General features: G+C 39.3%; 1 protein-coding gene across 9 annotated transcripts in view; it reads left to right on the top strand.

Moving 5' to 3' along the window:
- Positions 1–24,961, top strand: part of LOC133639584 (lymphoid enhancer-binding factor 1-like) — a 222,460-nt gene that overhangs the window by 12,040 nt on the left and 185,459 nt on the right. For all 9 annotated transcript variants that reach the window (XM_062033020.1, XM_062033017.1, XM_062033018.1 and 6 more), the window contains one exon: positions 1,071–1,178. The gene's annotated coding sequence lies outside the window, so the exon portion shown is untranslated. The remainder of the gene's footprint in view (positions 1–1,070; positions 1,179–24,961) is intronic.

The raw sequence follows: 24,961 nt of genomic DNA, 5'->3' as shown, positions 1-24,961 counted from the left end.
AGGGGGGAAAAAGAAGTAACTAAATAGTTATTTTTCACAGTAACGCATTACTTTTTGGTGTAAGTAACTGAGTTAGTAACTGAGTTACTTTTGAAATAAAGTAACTAGTAATTGTAACTAGTTACTGGTTTTCAGTAACTAACCCAACACTGGGTATCAGTATCACCATTGGTATGGCTGGCCAATACTGCCCCTGTAACTACTTGATATTGGATTGATTCAATACCCAATTTGATAGTATTGCCCAAAAGTATAATTAGTATATTTTAACGCAAGTGTAGATAGAAACATGTTACAACAGAGAGTAACCAGATATTAACAGTAAATTAGCAAGTAGATTTATAATAGTTTTGACAAAATAATACAACCAGAAATGACACAATGTTACCGCATATGTTTGCAGCCAAAAAAGGAGCCTTTGTAACCTGTTTTAAAATAGCTATTTAAATGTCAAATGATGTATTGTGATATCATTATTGCAGGAGGTTGCAACATATATCGCCCGTCCCTATTAGGATGTTTCATGTTAACAATAAATGAAAAAGCTGCGATTTACTAATGTAGGTTTATTTGAAATGTTTTCTACTTTCTGCTATAGAAAATCCCCAAAGTTAGTCTAATCCTATGTAGAAGAATCTTATTTTGCGTGAGTTTTTTATATTTTTTCAATTCAGGTATTTATTTTCCCTGCTACTCAGTGCAGATTAACAGCATTCGCATCATTACATTTATTCAGTCTGATTGATGATCCGTGTTTTCCCCCTTCTGCTCTCACAAACCTTCCAGGACTTTTTGCCTCTACTTTAATCAATAAACCTTTGCCAGGGCAGCGAGCGGAGGAGTAATTTTCTAATCTCCCTCCAAAGTGACCTGTCACCAAATGGCAGATGCCGTAATTAAAAAGCTGCGAGCGAATTGAGAAAAACTGTCACGCTCTTGGACCAATATGTCTGTCATTGTGCGTACAGCTTAGTAGTTGTGTAATACGATACTGTTTTAATACTTCAGTGTTGGGGTAACTCTGAATCACAGTTGTTCATATATCTCACCCCCTGTGCCTGTTCCTGCAGCCTACACACCAAAGGACTGATGCCAGTTACAATGCAGAGTCATCAATACTCCCAGAGAGAAGACTGAGAGGGAGAGGCTGGATCTAATCAATATGCCGTGGCAAGCAGGTTATTTTTTTCTGTTTTCTTCTCTGAAAGTTGTTAATTATTAAATGTTGTAGTCCTATAGAGAAACACTACTGTGTGACCAAACTTTTGAGAATCAACAACAGCATCTTATCAGTGTAAGTGCCACCACCAGCTGGCTCTTACAGAGGCAGACTCTTTATTGAATTTTAGACAGGATGTCAGATTTATTCAGCTCACTGGCCATGAGCTGTCTGAGGAAGGCTGCCTGGTTGCTCTTGCCCTGACAAGTTGTTTATGGCAAACATTTCTTCCTAATGAGGCCGCTTTTTTGATTTAGCGCAGTCTGCACGTAAATGTGTACAATGTTAGTTACTGTGAAAAGGATCCATTAGCTAGTTTTTATATAAATATAAAATAAATATACATTTAATAAATATAATGCATAGCATTTATTTGGCCATTTTTGATAGGTAATCATAAATATGCTGTTTTGAAAGAACAGCCTCAATAGTGGGATTGTTTGGTTATGCTGCCACCCTGTGTTCATGGGGAGCACTGAAATAAAAACCCCCACTAAATACACAAATAATATTTAAATTCAGTGTTTCCCATAAAGTAATTTAATTGGGACAGGCTGCCAAAATTCAGTTTGCTTGGCCATTGAAACATTTTCTATCCATTATTATTATTACTATTATTGTTATAAACATATTATAATGGGACTGTGTATTGCTTGTTTTTCCAACTTCATACAGTAGATGTCATTGTAACCCTGTTTCTTAAAGGGGAACTGCACTTTTTTTTTGCAATTTTGCCTATTATTCACAATCTATATGAGAGACAAGAAGACAGATGTATTTTTTAATGTATTGTAAATCTACCCTAATGTAAATAATAGTCCTCTTGCAATGGAGCGAATGTGAAGTCCTCTATTCCCCCCAATAAACCCTCTAAAAAACATCAAAAAAACGCCAACAATACTCTATTTACATTTCGTGACTTGAATATTAACCAAGTATTAGTGATATTGTTATTATAAGCGCTAACGCAGACAAACTATTTTGATGATCAGACGCCATGATCAGAGGGAGTGAACTATCTTATGCTGCTGTATTGACATTTTCTGGTGAGCTGCTTTATTGTCTTGGATCTTGTAGAAAGTTTATTGTACATCATAAATAGTGCCCCTCACCTTGATAGTAGAAGGATGAGTAGCTAATACAACGGGTTGGTCAACTTTGGCATCCAATTTATACCCGGATATTGACACGAAAAGCCGCTTCATCTGCGCTTACTTCCACCCCTCCTTTTTTTTTTTTTGCGAGGATGATGAGTCATTCTTCATCGAAACGGGAATATATGAACATCCTAACAGTTGGCATCCCAGTGAGAGCAGACGTTGAAAAGTCCTGTCATACAGCAAGCGCATACCATAGCGGACTTTATAATGCTTTGCAACGCAACTGTTCATTGGTATTGTGATATACATACAGTACAGGAGATCGACAGATATGTTTTTGTAGGGCCGACAACGATACTGATTATTAGTACTCAAGGAGGCCGATAACCAATATTTGGAGCCGATATTCATTTGCAGTAAAAGTTAGCTAAATATGAATATTATATGTCCGTAAACAGTTGGGCAAGGTTTTAAGTTATTCTTTTTGACATTTACAATATATATACAATAAATGATGCAGTGTTGACATTGGGACATAGAGTACATTGTGGACATTCGAGATTGTCTTTGCACGTTTGGTTTTGGTAAATACAATTATACAGACAGTATGCATAAACCGGTATATTATACTTATCTGTTTAAATGTCACCTCCTTTTAATGTGAGGAAAGTAATTATTTTGACAGTGGTTATATAATGTGATCGTACTGGTGTGAATGTACATGCAGAGGTAAGAGAGTGTGCAGGACCATCTTCCGTTTGAACTGGCAATGAGGTACAGTAATTGTGTCTGACAGGCCTTGATAATGATAAGACAACATGATCTAATCAGCTACTGAACCCTCTCCGCTTGTCTTTATTTCTCTCCTAATTGACCAAGCTGTGTCTCTCCTGAGCCCTCTGTAATTCGTTAATTATTCATCCATATATAATTCACATTCTTGGACCTGCAGTGTTAATTGAGTATTGGTGTGTGTGTTGCTTCAGTTGTGGCTACTTGAAAAGGAATACGTTGGAACAAGGCCTTCCTTTGCAGTGTATGCTTTTTGTAAAACTATTTCAAGGGTTTGTATCATATACAGTACTATATGGACACTAACATACTTGCATTGAATTGTTAAATATAGTTAAAAGCTCATTGTGAGACACTTTAATTCGATATTTATGTAATTACTAGGGATAGGCATTTGACTCAATCCATCATGGACATTTTTTTTTAACCATTAAATAGTCGTTATATTTATTGATATTCACAGTAATGAGCTGATTGATATTGTTTAAGGGAAGTTGTGCCACAACGTAACTTTTCTGTGGTCGCAGCACAAATTCCTGTAGCTGAAGTCAAGTTGGCTTCTTTAGACAGCAAACTGGTTGAGACTGACTCAATAGCACTGCTTTTCCTGGTGCAACCAAGTGCAGCCTGGTTTGTTTTAAGACAAGCATCAAGCAATTATCACAGTACTATTACAATATCAACTATATTACAATACATTCATGTCCCCTTTGCTTATATACATTTGTGCGGTGGGGGTGGAGACAAATACATTCAAGACACTTTTATCATGTTTTTAGGAATCTAAAATGGATTTAGTTAGAATATTTAAATGTGTATGGAATAATTAGTGTTGCCTGCTAGTACTGAAGTATCACACAGGTGGCCAACAGAGGTCAGTATCCGATTACTAACTGGTTTGTGTGTTTACAGTTCTGCAGGCTACTATTCTGAAATAACATGCTTTCGTCATTTCACGAAACACTAGGAAGAGTAATCATAGAAGTCACACTGTTCAATGAATATGTTTTATTTAACCTTTGTACCTGCTGATACAAAATAATGATATTGGACCATGTAATCGAACTGAGCGCTAGAAATGTCAAAACATGCTGGAACCAAAAGTTTTTTCTGTAGCTCAAACACCGACACACTGTCAATCCCTCGGGCAATGCTTGTCTTCCAAGTGTTGCCTACTTGCCAAATCTCTTTAAAACATATCAGTTTATCAAAGCCCAGTCTTTAAAAAGTTTAGCTTGGTGCGTTCGGGGACATTTTTGAGTTCGTAAAGACAAGATCATACAAAAAAAAAAAGTCTCTACGGTTGGTGCTTCTGCGGGGGGAATGTTTATGTGAAGCTGTTGACAAGGTTCATACAAGCCTCCCGCTGCTGTCTTTCATGCTGGTTTTGGGACCAGAGAGGACAGGCCAGCTGAGAGGAGTCAGTCTAGATGAGCTGCATGTATTTTTGTAGACATCGCTGTAGACTTTGCTTCATCTAAGAGCACATCAAAGCATCTTCTACCCTTCCCCACTACTGCTAAACCCTTCGCCTTATTACCAAAGTGCTCTAAATGCCTTTGGGGAGTCCACACGAGCTTAAAAAACACAAACAAAAAACAAACATGTTTGCTTTTATCTTTCAAATAACTATTTATGCTGGTACAAATAAGCATTCTGAGCGCGTTCTCTGACTGTGTCACACTGGTGGTGACGGAAAGACGCATGCTGAGTGAGGAGAACAAAAGTGCAGCGGACTCATTTGTTGGTCTGAGTCACAGTTGTCATAGACTGCCCTCAGAAATGTCAGACTCCTCATTTAGAAAGTGCCTTCCAAAAGCATGTAAGAGAAAATGTGATTAACAAATGGCTGGCACTATCCTGCTTCTGATTTATTTTTGATGGCACTCGTGTCAGCATTGAAGCGCAGGGAGTGGTTGTACACTCCAGTGGACTGTGCGGTCCAAGCTATCGAGTAAACAGGGCCTCTGCGAGTCAGCGGTACGCAAGTCTTCCCATCAGGATTTCCACTGCAACCCCCGCGGCGATACCAGAGAGTTCTGAAGCCAGAGATGGTGAATAATAGAACAAAGTGGCAATGAGTCTTCTGAGGGTCGGCTGTTCTTCAGCGTGCTTCCAGTCGCAGGGAGGCCAAAGGAATGTATGTGGTAAAACAGACTGGTAGCTTGTGTGTTCGTTAGGCCTAATTTATTCAGGAAATTTTAAATACAGTCAAGCAAATGAACAGAACAATCATAGACTCACAAGCCAACAGGGAAAAAGTTTACATAAACTGTCTACTTCAGTGATTCTCAACTGGTTGGTTGTGACCCAAAAGTGGGTCTTGGTTGGGAACGAATCAAGTCTTTTATCAGCTCTTTTAAGTCACCGATAAGAACCGATTCACTAAATTAAGACAGAGCAACCAAAAATGCTCAGGAAGTTTTTGTAGTTAATTTTTATTGCTTAGAACGCAAACCAGTAGTCTAAAATATTGAACGTTTTGACAGTTTTTCTAATTTTATGAGGTACCAATTTTTTTTTCTTTAGTTTGCTGTAAACCCGGGGTCTCAAACTCAATTTACCGGTGGGCCGCTGGAAGTAGAGTAGGGGTGAGGTTGAGCAGCACAATGTATCACTACAGAATCAGGTTTTAACCACGAGACGACATTTGTTAACTACTTCTCCCAGCAGTGATAGTGACCCTAAGTGATGGTAGGCCTTAAGTCATTAGAAATGTAAAAGTGAATGTAAAAATTTATATTTTGACTCCGATTTCCCCAGGGGATAGACAGAGACACTTTCACTTTCTTACAGGAAGTTGCTTTCTGTGTTGCTGTTGCTATTTATGTATTTGCACCGTTAATAGTTAGTTTCCTTTTTTGTGGTATTCAAGCTTGTAATAACATATTTAAGTATTAGCAACCCAGGATGCAGACCGCAAATACATTAAACTATGAAGCCAAGTAGAGGGCAAATTATGGGCCAGCGGTCCTCAGATGATGCACGGGCCGCAAGTTTGAAATCCCTGCTGTACACCCTTGTGAGCGGATTGTAGTTATTAAGAAATACATTCTTGAAATAGTTCACTTTGTGTGTAGTGATGACCACTTTGGGTCGCCACTTTTAATTAAGGGGTAGTGGTGGGTCCCACAGCAAATCAAAATGAGAACCACTGATCTAATTTATTCCCCCTCATATGTTTTTGGTTGGAAAGAACATGGTCATTAAAATCCTGTGCAAAGTTTTTAAGAAATGTTAGCAAAGTTTGCTCAAAATCAATTGTTAAATCAATCAATCAAGCAAGAGCCTGAGCAGCACCATTAGAATAGAATAGAGTTTTATTGTCATTATTACAGTGAACCGGTTCAAAGAACAACGAAATTGGAGCAGATCCCCTAAGGTGTTTACACAATCATTTGGTAATATAAATAGTAAAAAAAGATAAAAAGGAAGATATGTATCTATATATATATTTATATATCCACACTCATGCACATATCCATACATATGCATATATATACATATACACATATAACATTATTGCACATTATAGTCCGAAAAAAATAAAAAGACATGACACATGAGGACATGACGGACACATTGTGCTCACTCAGTGCCTGTTTAATGCTACCATGGCTCTTGGATGAAAACTGTTTTTTAGTCTATTTGTGCCCGCTTTTAGCACCCTATAGCATCTGCCAGAGGGTAGCAGTTCTAGGTGGCAGTGCCCGGGGTGGGATGGGTCTTTCAGGATGCTCTGTGCTTTCCTGAGACAGCTGGAGCTGTACAGGTCAGCCAGGGAGAGGAGGGAGCGTCCGATGATCTTTTGGGCGATCTTTACGACCCTCTGGAGCGCCGTTCTCTTTGCGGCCGTGCAGCTGCTGATCCACACGCAGATGCAGTAGGTCAGGATGCTCTCAATAGAACACCGGTAGAAGGACACCAGCAGTTCCTGTGAGGGGTGGTTGTTCCTGAGTATTCTCAGGAAGTGCAGTCTCTGGTGTGCCTTCTTGATGGTAGCCGTGGTGTTGGTGCTCCAGGTTAGGTTGTCGTCCAGGTGGACTCCCAGGAAGCGGAAGTCGGAGACCCTCTCCACGCAGTCACCGCTGATGACCAGGGGCAGGATGTCCGTTTTTTTTCCTCCTGAAGTCTATGACCAGCTCCTTGGTCTTGGAGGTGTTCAGGGCCAGGTTGTTTACTGTGCACCACTCCGACAGCTTCTCCACCTCGAACCCGATATGCAGTCTCGTCTCCCCCCGAGATGAGCCCCACTACGGTGGTGTCATCCGCAAATTTGATGACGGAGTTGCTGGAGTGGGCAGGTGTGCAGTCGTATGTGTAGAGGGAGTAGAGTAGGGGGCTCAGCACGCAGCCTTGTGGAGAGCCGGTGCTGAGGTATAGGCTCGATGACATGTGGCGGCCCAACTGCACCCTCTGGGGGCGGTTGGATAAGAAGTCCTTAATCCACATGCAGATGGAGTTCGATAGACCTAGGTCTGACAGTTTGGACACCAGTCTGTCAGGTATTATGGTGTTAAATGCCGAACTATAATCCACAAAAAGCAGCCGCACGTAGCTCCGCCCCGTCTCCAGGTGACCCAGAGAGGAGTGTAGGGCTGTGGCGATGGCGTCCTCTGTGGACCTGTTGGCTCTGTAGGCAAACTGGCGTGGGTCGATCTCGGGAGGGAGGACTGAGGGGATATGGGTCCGTACCAGCTTCTTGAAGCACTTCGTGGCTATAGGTGTAAGTGCAACTGGACAGTAGTCATTCAGGCAGCCGATGGAGTTCTTCTTCGGCACCGGCACCATTGTGATGAAGTAACAAGTAGCATGAAAGTAAACGGTGGAGACAAATGAGTTACTAACCACAGAGTGGGTTTAACACATATGTTAGGATGGGGGAGGTCATTTTGATATATTTAATATTCAAAACTAATACAATACATGTGTATGTATTTTTTAAAGAAAAAAAACAGCTTAAATGTCAGATTTGTGTAATTAGCATTAACATTTCAACTTTTTCTTGTTATATTACACATTTGCTCTTTTATTCCACTTTTTTGTAATAGTATTTATAGAAAGTGCCACAGGCCATTAAGAAAAAAGCTGTGGGCCACAAATGGCCCCGGTGCCACACTTTGGTCACACTTGGTTTCTAACAGGACTGATTAGCAGTGCTCAAGGCATGGTTCACAAAGAAGGAAGACTTGTGAGAACCCTGATCCCAACCCTATCAAACATCTTTGGGATTAACTAAATTATGAGTTAGGACCTCTCATGTCCAACATCAGTGACCTTCGACCTCACAAATTGTTTATTGTTTATTGAATGGATCCCCATTAGCTGACGCCAAGGCGACTGCTAGTCTTCCTGGGGTCCACAAATGCTCTTCTGGGTGCACAAAATAGACACACTCCGAAAGAAGGTCTTCACTGATAGTTGTTTATCCAATCCATTTGTACTCTACTGCTTGTCAACTTCAGTCCCAACACCACAGCATGTTTTTTTTCCTCAAGTGAAGTGATGCGCTCCATCAACCAAACATTGCTTGATAAACAAAAATAATTTTAATTGTCCTACCACAGCCATTATAGGATGACAAAGTCTGCATTCAGATGATCCGAACCCAGTCTCAAGCATCTTGGTGCTTTTTCTTGTTACTTGTGAAAAATTCACCACCTTCCACACCCCCCAAAGTCTCTTCTTTGCGGGACCAAGAACTGACATGCGGTAAATGGAGAACTATTCAAAGGCAGCCCGCCTTTCTCCCACAGGGGTTCCCCTCCCCTTTTTATCGTCTTACCACTGCTGAGAAATCAAAAGTCCTCGGACGTCACGTAAGCCGATTGAAGTTCCTCCCTCGCCTGCTCCGTAGTGGTCCCTTGCCCTGTCATGGCAAGCTTCATTAGAGCTGTCACTCAGCCAGGGCAATGCCGCAGGGTACCTTCAGGGTCCAATCGCTTTTGAAACCCCAGGAAAGGATTGTCAAATGTGTATATAAAATGATGCTTAAATGCAACATTGCTGAGCTTCATGCTTATCCCTCCTGTGATGATGCGATTAATGCCTGACCTTACCGCTGCACGTTTGTTCTTTTTCTTGAGTATGAAATTAGCACTCCGGATGTGTATAGTAAGCATGTTATTCAAAAATCAACGACAGTGGGAAACTGGAACCAGGAGTTATTATTGTGCCTCATTTTAGCCAGAGTAGTGTAATTACAACAAGTCACATGATGCAATACAAATAAATGAGCCAGTGGGTGCTCTGCTGTCCAACAATCCCAAATCCTGGAACAATGAGATAGTATCCACGAAATCCCGGTACATGATTCAAATACAGGAGAAAACAAAACCCAAACAAAACAAAGCAAGCGTCTTTGAAGACCCAACAAATGCAACTGCCCGAGTTCCTTTCAACAATATACACAGCGCAATATTCTCAGTACCAGCATGTTATTGTTGTGTTCTTTTAAATATTTGGAGAGAAGGAGAAAAGATGAAAACAGACAGAACAATGGGACTTTAGCGCTGTTATGGCGTCGGTGCACCTCGCCCCACCGGTCCTTTGTAGTGTGCGTTATGTAGCGTCCACATCCCCCAGCCGGTCCTGGCTTGTCATGAGTCCAGGTGGGGTCTTAGTCTGTGACCCCACCCCACCCTAACCCCCAAGCATACACACACACACACACACACACACACATACATACAACCTCCTGTTTTGTACACCTGCTCCATCACTCACACACATCCATGCGCACACCTTCCCTCCAAGGCATTCACACACAAATAAGAGTGCAAATAAGTCAGTTCCAAATTCATTTATTTATGTATTTATTTATGTAAAGGCTCACATCTCCTAATTCACCTAACAAATAAAAACAAACAACAAAATGCAGACTCCACCTTTCAAATGAATTAAGGTCAATCTTGAAGAGGGGAAGCTAGCAAAAGACATTTGATGATGGTGGTTTGACGATAGACTCTGAAATCCATCATTTATCAATGCTGAAATTGTGTTGATTATTCTGTTAAGTAAGCAAAAGAACTGTCTAAATCTGTTTTGCGGATTCATTCTGTTTTCTCTTCTGGTGAATGTGTGTCAAATATTCTCTCTGGACTGATAAACTCCATGTAAATTAGCTCAAAAGTTTTAAATTAAGTTAGAATTTGAAAAACTTCCCTTACACTGATTAAAAGCAACATTTAAGACTGACAAGACATCAATTTCATTTAATCTCACACTCTCATCAAATTCATGAGAATAACCCAAACCTCTTTTATGCTAAATTTTTCCTTTTCTGTCGTACCACAACCCACCACTGGGCTGTGCCAACTTGAACACAATTCTGGGAACACAACAAAGAAATAGAGTAATAAGGATTTAGCTCTCAGATATTTGGCTACGGCTACAGAGTGATGCCCCGGTTTTTGGAAAAAGTGATTATTAGGAGGGGTAATGTAGGCACCTTTTTATCAAGCAATCAAAGACAGGGAGCAACAACAACAAGGTCTGACCTATATTCGTCCTGCATGAGTGTCCCAAAGGAATGGCAGGTTACCCCCTTATGGCGCCATACAGAATGCAAAGAAGATCACCAATTTACTTTTGTAGATTTACCCCTCGCCAACTCTGTTAGTAAATTCAACAATTAAATGTCATATTCAAATCCCCCCTTCCTCTAACCCTTTTCCAGGAGGTAGCAAAACAGTGTGTCTATGGGCAGCATGTACAGGCTGTGTCTGGTGAAGATAATCCTCAATGATCTGGCCTAATCTGTCACAGATATGCAGCAGAAGCGTTGGGAATCTGTTTGGGGCGAATGGGTGAAGGGGGTAAAAACTGGATTACGGCAGTATGTCTGCATTAACTCACCGGCCTTATCTTTTCCAATGCACCCTTTAAAAACAGCCTCAGCATGTATGTGGGGGACTGGTACACAGCCCTAAGTAAGAGTCTCTGTCATGGAGGTGTCCACCTCGACTCCCTTCATTGGTAAGTGATGCACTTACCAATTATTGTGGGGAAAAAACAAGCTGGGATTGCAGATGACAGGCACGAGACAAATACTATCTACAGGGTTTCCCACACATTCATTTATTTGTGGCGGCCCGCCACGAAAGAATTACGTCCGCCACAAATAAAAAAAAAATGTAAATTTAAATTTATTTATTTTTTTGTCCTCTCCAGCTTCTCAGGAAAATCATATAGTTGATGTAGATGCCATATCGGCTGTTCGGATTTACTTTACAAAAGAGAAGTGTGGGATACTTCTCTTGTTGCCTTATTTGTATTTGACTTTATTAGAAACACAACATGTGTATATAACAAAGGGTGCAAAGTCTGCAGGCAGTAGGAAACACATGGTTAAGTGTAGGGAGTAAAACTGATGGCAGTCTAAAGTTCAAGATTTTTGGAGCTCTTTGTTCAGTGGATCAGATGTTTGATGAAGCTCTGTGTCTATCTACCACCACTACTGTTTTCTGTTTATTTGTTACTGACTGTGGCAGAACACCTCTGCCTCTGTTTCACTTTATGTTGCTGGTAAATAATATGGTTGTAGTAGTAGGCTAAAGTTAAATTATTTAGTATGCACTAATTAAAGGGGCAGAGCTTTGAGACATTTTAGCTTTTATATTTTATAAGATATATTTTTTGTAAGAACCACAATTAATAAATATATTTCAGTGAATAACTTATTGTTCAAATCTGTATATAAATATGTACATAAAGTGTTGTAATTATATTGTAAAATGGATGGATGGATGGACGTTTAAAACAAAACTGTTATTATTAATTAGTAAGTATACATTTTTTTTTGCCTTTTTAGAGAAAATCAAACCATTGTAGTAAATTATGCAAATTACTTGATGATGTCATAACCACGGCCATAGCCACGGCCATAGCCACGCCCCCACCACCACAGGTATCTTGGCAGTTTATGGGAAACACTGATCTATATAGATGACATCCTAATATAATCAAGACTACTTCATACAATACGTTTATGAATCTGATGTCAAACATTAAAAAGCAAAAACTGGCGTAAATCAAGTTTTGTTGCGGATGTAGCGGTTTTGTATGGTTAGTCACACCCTAAGCCGGGGGTCAGCAACCCGGCTCTAGAGTCGCATGCGGCTCTTTTTATTCAATTGTTTTATTAAAGCGACATAAAAAACACAAGATACACTTACAATTAGTGCACCAACCCAAAAACCCTCCCTCCCCCATTTACACTCATTCTCACTCAATCACACAAAAGGGTTGTTTTCTTCTGTTAATAATATTCTGGTTCCTACAATGTATTTCGATACAGTCTGCAAGGGATACAGTCCGTGAAGTGCATGCGGCTCTTTAGCGTCGCCCTAGTGGCTCGCTGGACCTCTTTCAGAAATGTGTGAAAATGGAAAAAGATGAAAAAATCTATATATTTTCTGTAGGAGAACAAACATGACACAACCCTTCCTAATTGTTATAAATCCCACTGTTTATGTTATACATGCTTCACTGATGAGAGTATTTGTTTATTCATGCTGTGCGTGAATGCACAAAGGTTAGCTTTGTTGATTTAATTGATTTGCTGGAGTGCTAATCAGGCATATTTGGTCAATCCATGACTGCAAGCTAATCGATGCTAACATGCTTTTTAGGCTAGCTGTATGTACATATTGCATCATTATGCCTAGTTTGTAGGTATATATGAGCTCATTTAATTTCCTTTACTTAGGTCCTCTCCGTAATTAATTTATATTTGCATGTCTCATGACACATTATCTGTATGTAATATTGGCTGTATTTCTGATAGTTGTTTGTGTGCCATGTTGTTCCAGACCACAGCAAACGTTACCCAGCTTACAAAAATTTTAATAAATCCATTAGAAGAAGACAGCCTGCAGTTTCTTTAAACTTGGACACACACATCTATACCTTTGGCCATTCTGAACCAGTAATTTCCAGAAGTTATCTCATCCTGGGAGAATCCTATATTTTACTAATGATTTCCAATGTTGCAAAAATATGTAGAATAAAAATTAAAATACAAAATTTCTGTCAACGAAGATTTGTGTCAGCCTTTGATAGTAGGCTAATATAGCTAATATAGACACTTACATCATGTCCAGACAGATTTTTTTATTTTTATTTTTGGTCCAATATGGCTCTTTAATCATTTTGGGCTGCCGACCCCTGCCCTAAGCCATAGCCGAATGCAGTCCTTCTGAAATAGTGGGGCAGGCCCCCTGAGGGGCGCAGTACGATGACAGGGGAACTTTTTTTTGCCACACTAGAACAGGGGTCACCAACGCGGTGCCCGCGGGCACCAGGTAGCCCGTAAGGACCAGATGAGTAGCCCGCTGGCCTGTTCTAAAAATAGCTCAAATAGCAGCACTTACCAGTGAGCTGCCTCTATTTTTTAAATTGTATTTATTTACTAGCAAGCTGGTCTCTCTTTGCCCGACATTTTAATTCTAAGAGAGACAAAACTCAAATAGAATTTGAAAATCCAAGAAAATATTTTAAAGACTTGGTCTTCACTTGTTTAAATAATTTCATGAATTTTTTTTACTTTGCTTCTTATAACTCTCAGAAAGACAATTTTAGAGAAAAAAAATACAAATTTAAAAATGATTTTAGGATTTTTAAACACATATACCTTTTTACCTTTTAAATTCCTTCCTCTTCTTTCCTGACAATTTAAATCAATGTTCAAGTAATTTTTTTTTTTATTGTAAATAATAATACATACATTTCATTTTAATTCTTCATTTTAGCTTCTGTTTTTTCGACGAAGAATATTTGTGAAATATTTCTTCAAACTTATTATGATTAAAATTCAAAAAAATTATTCTGGCAAATCTAGAAAATCTGTAGAATCAAATTTAAATCTTATTTCAAAGTCTTTTGAATTTCTTTTAAAATTTTTGTTCTGGAAAATCTAGAAGAAATAATGATTTGTCTTTGTTAGAAATATAGTTTGGTCCAATTTGTTATATATTCTTACAAAGTGCAGATTGGATTTTAACCTATTTAAAACATGTCATCAAAATTCTAAAATTAATCTTAATAAGGAAAAATTACTAATGATGTTCCATAAATTATTTTTTTAATTTTTTCAAAAAGATTCGAATTAGCTAGTTTTTCTCTTCTTTTTTTCGGTTGAATTTTGAATTTTAAAGAGTCGAAATTGAAGATAAACTATGTTTCAAAATTTAATTGTCATTTTTTTTTCGTGTTTTCTCCTCTTTTAAACCGTTCAATTAAGTGTAAATATCATTAATTATTAATAATAACATAGAGTTCAAGGTAAATTGAGCAAATTGGCTATTTCTGGCAATTTATTTAAGTGTGTATCAAACTGGTAGCCCTTCGCATTAATCAGTACCCAAGAAGTAGCTCTTGGTTCAAAAAGGTTGGTGACCCCTGCACTAGAATATGACCTTGGCTTTACTGTAACTACAGTGGGATACAAGGAAAGACTGGTGTGTTGTTTTATTTACTGATTATGTGGGTACAATATTATGCAGAGGTGTACTTATAACCATTTTATAGATAAATTATACTATTTATAGTCACGGTGGAAAATGGGGGGGCAAAATACTTTCTTCTTCCAAAGGGAGGGGAATAACAGAAAATAATTGAGAAACACTGGCCTAATTGAACCAGTAGTTCAAGAGCGCATACACACATCCTTTCCAGTTCCAATAATAAACACACACGCATTCTCAGCAGGTCTTTTATAACATAAACAACTTTAATAAAACAGATTGCCAGCCGAGATACCAGCTCCACTTCGCACGTTTGGCTACGTGCAATGCAACCTGAGTATCTCCATCCAAAATATTTTAATGAAAACAGTGAAGATGTTCTTTCCTACAGTCAGTCTACACATAGTGGTAGCGCATACAGTCTTGATCACCCTCACGTAAAAGGGTTGGAGAGGATAGACTTTTATTTATCCCACAATCCCTTGTCATCCTGTCAGGTGAGGGCCACACCGTCGGATGTGGATGTTCTTCTATTTGTATTTTGGAGATTAGCTATGATGAAAGAATACCTTTTCAAGTCTGGACCAAAGGGTCCCCAGTTCAATGTCCCATCCTTTTGCCACACACACACATACACCCCTGCATGTTTGTCACTAATTTTGCCAACGATTGCAGCACGTTTGTGGCAACATGACTCTTGCTGATACTTTGCAGCCTAATACTTTTCTGGACATTAGGCCTTTTCCCACCACAGAAACTTTTACAGGAACGTTCCCATTTACCCAAGTAAATAAAGTTCCCCCCCGTCTTTCCATCAAAAACTACCAAAGTAGATTTAGCTCTTGAGGAACCTGTCAGAGTTCCTGCCAGCTCGGTGGGACTTTTGGAAGGTTCCCGTAACTTTTTCAGGGGCAGGCTGTGCTGTCGAACGCTGATTGGTTGAACACAATTGGGGGCATTTCTAAAAAATGTTCGACTTGCAGGAGCTTTTGTGGGGCATCTTTGTGCCGAAAAACGCTCATCAGTGGCCTATCTTGCAGTGATTTTACTCAGTCGTAGTCTTTAAACTTTATGCAATTTATTGTTTTGTTATTTTTATAAACTAAATTTAGATGCGTGAAGCTACGAGAAGTGGACGGACTCTCTAAAACGTCTTTACGGTGAAGAATGAGGCTTGACTCAAAACAACGACCTCAGCTGCTACCACTCTGAGACTTTGTTGGATATATGTGAAATAAAGGAGGCAGTAAACAAGTGGAACGAAGTAAATGACACCAAATATTAACTCTTTATTTTATTACATGTTGTAAAAGTAGTCAGTGACATGCCATTTATATAGTTGTTAGCCTCAACCCGAGTGAATAGAATGCAAATGCTCACAAGCTACCACTGACAATTATTTATATATTGTTTTTTACAGGTGAAATGGAGTAGTCACCCGACCCTTGTGAATTTATCATTTACTGAGAGTACGACTTTCTGACTGTTGGACATTGTGGAAAAACGCCAGACTTTTTATGAATAATTTGGTACACTTTATTTTTTAAATTATATTGTTTTGTATATTGTTTTGTAATTCATTTACTTATTTTTTAGTAAAATAATTGACCTAATACTGTCTGTTTATTTACATGGTATCAGTGTAGAAATATACTAAACCACTCCTCCATACGTCATCAGCCTGACTACCCTGAACTGTTGAATGCGGTGGAAACACAAACCACACTCTTCTACAGGAACTTATAGTTCCAGGAACTAGGTCTATTGTTTCACTCTGGAAGCTGAGACCTCACCTTAATTTGTCGTCTTCCGTCTCATTTTCGGAACCCCTTTCATTTGTTTGTTCTCCAAGTCTCTTTTGCGATATGATTAGCCCTTGTCTGTGTGTCTCAGTATATAACATTACTTCATCATTCTTGTGGCTTTTACATGCCTGTACTAAGAGACAGATTGGAAACTTCCAACCTTTCCTTGTCATTATCCTGCCTCACCAAACCAAATTGGAGGCTTTTCGAGGTTTAAAGTTGTCTGTTGCCTATGGTTGTGGATTTGGATTAGGAATTTCCTCAATTTGAGCAGACACACTTAGGCCATTTGTCTTCCCAAACAAAGTGATTACTGGGACATGCCTCACCCACCCAGCGAGATGACTCGTTAGCCGCAGCCCAATAGCCATATTCTGCCCTAACACTATTGTCTAAAGGGCATTAATCTTTGGTTTGTTTGAGCAGGTATTATGGTTTCTTTTGTGTAATTGTTCTCGCTCTTAAGCAAAGCTGATTCTGTTTTCTTTGGCTCATTGACAAGCAACTCCACGGCAGTTTCACTCACTGTAGACTTCAATTGGAACTCATATTTGCTTCTACTTTGACTCATCACTTTGTTGTTCCTCCGTGTTATTTATTACACTGCATGGCGACTGTGGCTACTTTATTTGTTGTCTGTTCAAGTTAATCATTCATCTATAGATGATCCGAACCGCATATATAATTATTGTCTTTTGGGCGATCAATGTAAACCTCTTTAAAACTTCACCATTCTGGGTGAAGTTTTGTGTTGGCAGAATGAAGATAAACTAGAAACAATTTAACTGCTTAATTAAGCATGGGTCCTTTTTGCGATCTTGACAGGGAAAAAAAGCTAATGACAGATGGAATGATGTCTTGAAAGTGTACAAGTGGCAAAAAACATGAACACTACCTAAAGGTATGAGCCTAGCTCCCAGTGTGCAACTTGATATGACCTCTGTGGCAGGTGCTGACATGGTTTGATGTCTCGTCTTAAGAGGTTGGGTAACCAGTCAGAGGTTGCGGTAGTGTGAATACTTGTCTGCATTGTGGAGGTGTGGGGTCGGAGCTTACATGTTTATCTCAAAATCACCATAAGGCAGATGACTGAAACCCAATTCTTCATATTTAGAATTGTTACTCGTGGATGAAGTTACATACCAATGTGCCTCGGTCTTAGTCTTTGTTGTTGCACAGTTGTGGCACCACAAAGTAAGGGAATGTTACAGCTTGATGACCTAAACATGCACAGTTAATCCTCTGACGCTTGCTAAATGGAGCACAAGTGTTGTCTGCTGAGCTCTAGCACAATATATGTTGACTGTAAAATTCTTTATCCAATATTTTACCCATTTCTTTTTTTTGTGCAGTAAGACTTTTGGTGTTATTAAATGACCACTGTATGTGTGTTAAATAACGTACACACACACAGGGTCCCTCTAATGTCCTCATGTATCTTAAATTAGTGGGCCAATGTGGTATACCACATATGCACTTCAATATATAGCTCACATAGCAATCAAAGCTAAATTAGGTTGATATGCAGTTTGTTTACAAAGTGAAGCTGCTTATTGATGTACACTATCTGTCGTACACGTGGAGCAGATGGCACTACCGCTGACCCCTCCGTGTGTCTTTCCTGTCCCCTAGCTGAACCACAGTGTAAGGGGGGCCCTTATCTGGTCGAACTGGGCGGTGGGGAGGGGAAGGCTTTGAAGGCACGCTTGTGTGCCGATGCAATCAGGCAAACACGCATACACCACTCCTCTACTCCTGTCCAATACCCCTCTTTGCCCTTCATCTGGTTTTCAACAACCACAGAGACACTTAAGTGAGCGCTCGGCGGCTCCCTGGGCGTTGTTTGAACAGCTCCTGGACAAGCCATGGGAATTAGGCAGACAGCATCATTCAGAGTCTTTCCCATTCACCAATCATGCTCCAATATCTTCAGGAGAATCTTAAAGTGATAAAACACTTACAGAAAATCTCCAGGGGATGTGTTGCAAATTTTCCACCCTGGACAGCAAAATAAATAGAGATTATCTGCAGAGACAGTATGATCCCAGCGGTCTCTTCCTTACGCATGGAGGACATAGATAAAGCCTGTCGAATACTGACAGAAAAAAATAAGTAGATTTGGGCTTTGAATCATGCGTACATGAAACAAAACTGGTTGTACTAGTGTCTAGACAAAGCTGAGAGTGTTGTAGCTGCTGTCAGAATGTTGTCAAGTGATTTCACTGACGTGATTATAATTAAGCTATTTGATTTAGCTTCTGTAGAAATAGTCTTTGAGTTGTCAGTCAGGTGTGGTTGAAGCTTAACAATTAAATTGTCTCTCAACTGAGAGAGGCAACTGCTCCTGCGTCAAATGTTGTCGATTTAGATGCAAAATGTATGCTAGCTGTGTCAAAAAAGCATTTTGGTGCACTCTGAAAGACATAGTTTCATTTTGCTAGCCACTTTGATGTTCCACACCATCATTGGAATAACACTCTTACTACTCACAGATATTGATTTGGATTTGGTTCTGTCTCGTTTACGGGTTGCGTAAATTAGGAGGGATTTTTTTTCTCTTTCTGCTCCGTTCACCCTGTCACATCTCCATGCTGCCTCCTCGCAGGACCTTTTGATGTGCCTACTTTAATTTGGAGCTTAACGCAATCTGTGGCAGTGCTGTGTCTATCGGTGGCGGGATCGTATGTCCCAGAGTTCATTGCAGTGTTACTTTATACTCCTGAGTGGGTGTCAAGATAGCCGTGAAACAATAAAATAGGGGTGTCAGCCATACTAGACAAACTGCATTTCCACTACCACTCTGAAAGTAATTGTGTAATTATTGTGTAAGTAATATGAAACTCTTGTCATACCTGTAAAAAGTGTATAAACTACCATCCTCTACTCTTCATCTAAACCAGCTTTTCCCAAACTTTTTCGGGTCAAGACTAAAAAGATGTGGATCGGATCCAAACTTCCTGAAATACAGCATGAACTACCATAACACTAAGTATATTTCCATGCACTAAATCAGTCTGATTTCTCAAGTAATTTTGTTTCTTTCAGGAATTATATTAATATGGCACTAGGATGGCGGAAGTTAGATTCGAACCAGGAACCCTCAAGTTTCTTGCCGGCCGTGCTACCATCTGAGCAACACCACCCATTCTTCTATTTTCATACATCCATATTAAGGCCAGGTTTTCATGCTCTAATTCTGCTGTTGGGCATATGCTGTGTGCCTCACAAATGCTAGGGGGCGATTCTGGGCATTTCAGCTTGTTTACCATAGCTATGTGGGATTGTGGGTAGAGAAAGATAATGCTACATAATAGGGATGTAATGATTGATCAATATATCGATAAATCGATTTATATTCTTAAATTTCAAGTCCCAGAGTTGGACATCGATTCATGCTTGTTTTAAAAGGGAATTGATCGATGTTATGGATACTAGATAAAATGCAACATTGGATTTAAAAACAACAAGCTTTATATGAAGTTTAGCACTTTTAAAAATAAGGATATAAATGTTAAGTCTTTTTGCCTGTTTGTGGCATCATCAAAACAAAAATGGCAGATAACTGCAGTGATTTGAGAAAGGTCACTCACAGCAAATGCAAACGGCACAAGACAAAAGTGTAATATCTGTGATATGTCTGTGTGCGCCTTTAAGGGGTGGTGCTGTGACTTGTGCAGAAAGAATTGTCAAGCGGCACAGTGAACGTGGTCAAGTAAGAGTGAGGCTGTCTTTGTTTTGAGTGTTTTGAGTGTGAGTTGTGGCGAACAGCAGCTCTTGTATATGTGTGTTTTGACTCCCTGAGTTTACTACCGTTTGTTAAAGCGTCTGAGAGTTTATCGCCGACTGTGTCTCTCCTTCTCCACTGTGGAGCATTACAATATTATAAATTATAATAGCTCACACGGCACCCGACCTCTATATCCCCTCTTATTATTGGTGAGCCCATTGGAGGGGGATCCACATTGCCTCTTCGGGCCTGTCTTTATGACAGGCCCGCCCACCAGGTGCTCGTCATCCAGAGGGGGCTCCAGAGGGGGGCCCCGGTAACCCACGTCCGGGCAAGGGAAATCTGAGTCCTCGTTTCTTCTTCATAAAGGTATTCGAGCTGCTCTTTGTTTGATCCCTCACCTAGGACCTGTTTGTTTTGGGAGACGCTACCAGGGGGCATAGAAGCGCCCGGACAACATAGCTCCTAGGATTATTGGGACATATTTATATAGCCCTTAATCTCAATTGTCTCAAAGGGCTGTACAAACCACAACGACATCCTCTGATCTGATCCCACATCAGAGCAAGAGACAACTCAACCCAGTGGGAACAATGTGAAACCTTGGAAGGTTAAAGAAAGTCAATACTGGACTTTGGACAAGCTCCGATTTGTTAAAATTTGGAAATTATTTTTACCATAGGACTTAAAGATAATGTCATATGCATCAGTCTAGACTACATTTTCAATCAGTGCAGGCTATCAATCAAAGCAGGTAGTTTCCTACCTGAAAGGCTCTTCACAGGACAGAATGCTTAGGGGTGCTGCCTTATGAGTAAGCAATGATAAACTTCTGGATGTAAATCAATTTAAGTGTCCATATCAAAGGCATATTTCATCGGCCGTACATACTGCAGCGTTTAACTAGAATACTTGTAAAAAAAATATTGAGAAAGGGTGTGTACAGGATCTGAGAAATATGCCCTCAGCCATGTGTTTGCACAGCATTTAAAGACGCTGGAAGTCAAAATGAGACAGTCCAGGGAAAATCCCCCAATTAGAGGGCCTTTATCTGTCCACACGTCTTCAACTTATAGAATGCTGCTACATGTAATGACACATACAGAAGCTGTTCTCTAGGTCCTCTGTGTCTGTCTTTCATCCATGGTTGTATTTGATGTGGGTTTGCCACATTATTATTTAGAAAATATACAGGTATTCTGTACATACTAGGAGTGTACCATCATAGGCACCTCGTGATTCGATTCGATTACGATTTAATTATTGTTAATAAAGTACAGGTATTATGGTTATCACAATTTGTCAGAATTCATAAAACAAAGTAGAAATCAGACAGAATTATTCCCCACAAAAAATGTGACGTCATAGATTGATGGACGTACTCATGTGGGCATCTTTGTACATGGTGTCGGCCAGCCTCCTCCCACTCTGCTGAGTCGAGACAGCTGCCTGGAGCCTGCTGTGTTATTCCGTCTCTTCTCATGCAATCCCGTCCGCTCTAATATCTATAAAATAAATTCTTCCATGTTTATTTGTCCGCGATATTTTAAGCGGAACTGTTTTGTCAACATGGACCTATATGTAATTGGATTAGCCGCCAAACTCAAACGAAAAAGACTGTGCCATTGCGACTTTAAAACTTGGTTTGAGAAAACAAAAGAGAAGGTAGGATAAAATATTACTTTCATCTACCCATAGAATGTTCATATCAACACCTATGTTCAACATGCAGTGAGATTAATGCTGGTAAATGCCACACAAGTAGTACGTAAGGTTGTGACCGGTGAATCTACTGCAGGGGTGTCCAAACTTTTTCCACTGAGGGCCGCTCACTGAAAAATCAAAGCGGGGGCCATTTTGATATTTTTTATTTTAAAAACCAATACAATATATGTATAAAAAAGATACATTTAGGCCGCCACTCAGACTTGATCCTGGGGACCCCAAAAGGTTTTGGTCAAAAAAAATATTACAAATGTGTCCTTATTTAGTATTATTATTATTATTATTATTATTATTATTGTTCAAGGTTTAAATCTCTAGATCAACATTAGGTCTATCTGTCAATATAACACTTTTAAAGATTTAAGTTGTATGCCATTTTTGTCAAGGAAAACCGTGGTTTTTTATGGAAAAAAACACAAAATATGCAATATTTTCCCCCAATAAATTTTAAATTGGAATATTTGAGATTATATAATAATTGGAGTCTTAAAAAGGTCAATAACTCATAACAACATTGATTTTAATTCATTTTTTTGAGCAATGACACTTAAAAAAAAAAAAAAGTCCCACTAAAATTATTGGGGATCCAAAAGGGTACTGCTCAGTAAAGTTTAAAAAAATAAATCCAAATTTTTTTTTAACTTTTACCACAATAGTCTCAAGATCAATCGGAGGGTTGCTGGTTACTGGGGTTCAATCCCCACCTTCTACCATCCTAGTCACGTCCGTTGTGTCCTTGGGCAAGACACTTCACCCTTGCTCCTGATGGGTGGTGGTTAGCGCCTTGCATGGCAGCTCCCGCCATCAGTGTGTGAATGTGTGTGTGAATGGGTGAATGTGGAAATACTGTCAAAGCGCTTTGAGTACCTTGAAGGTAGAAAAGCGCTATACAAGTATAACCCATTTATCATTATCAACTTCAGATCTATCCGTCAATTATAAGTTTTATTGTTGTTTATGTTTTTTGTTTGTTCGTTTTAGGCCCTTCTTTAAAAAACTTTGTTTTTTAAATGGCAACCAAAAAATATGCAACCTTTTCCACCCAAAATATCTCAGTGGAATATTTAATGTTAAGTAAATGGAGCCTTGAATAGGTCAATAATTCATAATGACTTTGATTTTGATTCATTATTATTTTTTAAAGATAGAAACAGCCTGCATGGCAGCTTTGTGTTATTAGAGTAAAAAATGTAACATTTTCTTGTTACATTTCACCTGTTTGTTTTTTATACCCCTGATTTACTGTGTATAAAGTTTATTATTGACCGTGTCTGGGGAAAAAATAGCAGTGATGTTTGTTTTCAAGATATATATTTAAAAAATGTGCGTTTTTCAATAGATCAATTATTTTACTTTCGAAAGAGGGTAAGGCTTAGAGGGTTTGAATTGCAATTTAAAGGGAACGCCTACACACGCACGCACGCACGCACGCACGCACACACATACACGCGAACCGCAGTAAAACACAGAAAGTGGGTAATAAATGTAACTGTAGAGCAAAATGTACACAAAATTTACAACAAAGCATATCTAACACATCTCTAGACCACGAGGAGTGAGTTAAATGTGGATTAAAATTATCATCAGACCCTTTAACTGTTGCAGACCTCGGACTGGGGATGTTAGACACAATATGAATTGCTACAAGCAAGTAGAAAAAAGAAAAATGTAAAAAAGCAGTAAACATACATGTATTTTATAATATCAACTTGAGCTTGTTAGGGTTGATTTCCTTCTGTCGTGTAAAAGAGTTAGAATTCAGACATCAGAACTAATAGCTGTTGTTGAAGACAACATCTCTAATACAAGGAGGCAGTCTTGTGGGCTTTTGATTTAATGATAAACAAATCTTAATGGCTCCTGACAGACTGGCCGGGTAGTGCCGGTCGTGACTGTTTGTGTTCTTGCTCGTAAAATGGTCTGGTATAATGAAATGAAACAATGAACACACTTTGTCTGAGGGGTCCCTAATATCTATTCCATTTTGATCTAACAAATGAGCATGTCGGCATGCTGATGGTCCAACTCTCACGGCCCCTCTACCTTTGCAGTTGAAGCCCCTCTGATGTCTGCCTCAAAATTGACTTGCCTTTTCAGGCATTGACCCCAGTGTCTGATGTAAGAACCAGACATTGCACATCAAAGCCAACCAAGGGGTGGGAGAATGGATTTCTATTTTGGAATAAGTATTGACTTTAAGCGATAGCGTGATCAGGCATCCCGCATTTTTGCGTCATGAAGGATTTCTACATTTTTTGTCTTTTAATCACAGTAGCATCACCTTTAATTGAGAAGGTGGAGCCAACATATAATGCATCTGCTTTGCATTATTAAAAAATTGGCCTGACTCGCTACCACATCGGTGGTATCATCTTGTTTTAGTTGTATTTTATATTTTTTTCATTCCAAGAACCTGGATTATTCATTCAGATTTTAAATTAATGACAATTGAACAACGTTCTTAACACAACCAAATGATTCCTTACAGTGCCGTTTGTTTGAAGTTTCAGCATGGAGGAGCATTGGTGCTTCTTATCTGTCTGCAGCGCAGCATCAAGAGGCCAGCTGTTGCTTGTCCTGCGGTTCCATTCTGTTGCAGCGTAAACAAACAGTGCCTGCCTGCACTGTTTTGGGGACTGGGACATGGGGGGAAATGCATAAAAATACCAATGCATGGCTTCAGATTTTCAGACCAATTAGGTGATATCCTGTGTTGGAAGCAGTAATAGCTAATGTAGTAATCTCAAGTATGACTTTATCTAACTTTATTTGTGCACCCTTCATTTGGGGTACCAGCTGCTATAATGTCATACTGAATGCTTGAAGGAAACAATGTGGCACAGTTTAATACTGTAGCTATTTCATTTTGTTTCCATTGTAAACACCCACAAACATAAGCTCAGCGTTCATCTTATGATAAATCTCTGATGATCTTTTGTTGGGAAAAGTTATGAATTGACTCCAGCTTCAGTCAGCCACCATGCTCAGCGAGGAGTTTGCGGTATGGAAAAGCTTTTTAAGGTGGATTTGCAGTGGGGATCGCCACAAAACCACATCTTATACACTCGTCTTTGAAGAGTGGGCAATAATCCTCAAAAATAAGCAACCAAGGCATACCGCGGTTTTTT

Source organism: Entelurus aequoreus, linkage group LG22, assembly GCF_033978785.1.
Source record: "Entelurus aequoreus isolate RoL-2023_Sb linkage group LG22, RoL_Eaeq_v1.1, whole genome shotgun sequence".
Lineage (NCBI taxonomy): Eukaryota > Metazoa > Chordata > Actinopteri > Syngnathiformes > Syngnathidae > Entelurus > Entelurus aequoreus.
The sequence above is the reverse complement of the archived record's forward strand: the minus strand, read 5'-3'. Positions and strand labels throughout refer to the sequence as shown.